This window comes from Eptesicus fuscus, chromosome 9 (genome assembly GCF_027574615.1).
Source record: "Eptesicus fuscus isolate TK198812 chromosome 9, DD_ASM_mEF_20220401, whole genome shotgun sequence".
NCBI lineage: Eukaryota > Metazoa > Chordata > Mammalia > Chiroptera > Vespertilionidae > Eptesicus > Eptesicus fuscus.
The window spans coordinates 86,722,313-86,723,972 of record NC_072481.1 but is presented as its reverse complement, the minus strand read 5'-3'; the positions used below and the strand labels follow the sequence as shown (position 1 = coordinate 86,723,972).

At 32.3% G+C, this 1,660-nt stretch overlaps 1 non-coding gene across 1 annotated transcript; it reads left to right on the top strand.

The window, feature by feature from the left end:
* The first annotated feature begins 1,292 nt into the window (after positions 1-1,292).
* Positions 1,293-1,421, top strand: LOC114233221 (small nucleolar RNA SNORA11). Its single transcript, XR_003619363.2, has one exon. It is a non-coding gene; the product is annotated as a small nucleolar RNA SNORA11 (small nucleolar RNA).
* Positions 1,422-1,660: the final 239 nt, after the last annotated feature.

Sequence of the window (1,660 nt, the reverse complement as noted above, 5' to 3'; positions counted from 1 at the left end):
GGACTAGTAGTCCTTGCTTCTTCCTTGAGCTAGCGCCATGAACCTGGGCAAGACACTGATATTCAGTTCCCTCATGGGTAAAAAAAAAAAAAAAAAAGGCCAATAACACGTGCAATGCTTATTCTTTGGGGTTTTTCTAGGGTTACGTAGGATAATATACACAAATAAAATTTATGAAAATAGTTACTTACGGGATAGTTAGCATATACTTAATTAGTATGTAAATAAAATTAAAATAGCATAGCAGACTAGGTACTTATTAACTGCTAATAAATGAGGTATTAATTAGAACAAAATTGAATCTCTTCACAAAGTACAGTTTTGGTAAGTAGAAATCTTTTAAGGCTAACATTTTTTAATTGATAGCTAGTTTTTAGTTTTGCATAACTATTTAAGTTTATCTATACTGGCTTTCCTTTTCTTCATGACATTGCCCTGTACAACACTGATTTATCCTCCCATCCCAGTTAAGCAGGCTAAGCATTTTAATGCCATCTCATTTATGGAAACAAATAAAAGAAAATTATTTGTAATTGGATATTTGCTTTACTTAAATGTAAATTAAAACTATATTCTTTCTCTTACAGGCCAAAGATTATAAACACATGCTGTTTAACAATTTAGAGCAAAAGTAACAATATTTTTCCTTCATATAATCTAATAAAACTGACTTAGTACTTATAAAATGGTGGGACTAATTGAGCTTTGACATTTATATTATCTTATGTATGTTTTATGCTGCTTTTTCTAAGGGAAGGTAATGTATAAGAAATGAAAAACTAAATTGCTAGACCAGTTAAGAAACTAACAAACAAAATTTTAGGAGATAGAAATATCTTTCTGTTTTACTGTTCAACTGCTATGATTGAACAAATATAATTCTCTTCTGCCTTCTTTGTTCTAACTAGAAAATAGTAATACTTATCTTGAAAGCATAGTCTAAGAACCAATGAAATAACTTGCCAAGTGGGTTTAAATTTTGGATGGGATGAAAGAAGATGAAGAGAATAGCCAAAGAACATATGTGCATAGCCCATGACACAGACAGCAATGTGGTGAGCACCAAAGGAAGGAGAAGGGGGCAATGGGGGAGAAGAAGGGACATCCGTAATATTGTCAACAATAACAATAAAATATATAATAAAAAAAAAAACACTAGGTTTTGGAGAATAAAGATGAGCCAGTTCAGTCTCTGAAACCAGATATAGCCAGTTTCTTTCTTTTGAAATATATTGGCAATCACTGGACATTGAAGAAGCAAATGAAGAAAACAAATAAATACCTATGGCTCTTGGGTGTGAAGAGAGCAGAGCGCCTGAAGAATGGCTCCTCTGTGAATAACACATCCAACAGCAACTTGGGCTTATTCTTCACAGGTAGCAGGATACTATGACTTTCCTGTGACATTACACCCTATACATGAAAAAATAAAAAAATAAAAATAAATAAATAAATAAATACCTATGGCTCTTCCGGAAGGCAGTGAGATCTCAGAAAGAATTAGGTTTGTACGTGCCTAGGAAATCCAATTAAAGAAAGTGAAATGGGCCAAGAATTAAATAAAAATGTCTATTTGCAATTTTTTTCTCATTCCCTTCTATTCTCATTTAACCTCGCCACTGAAATTGTGATTATTCCTGCTTGAGTAGAGAACTTTTAT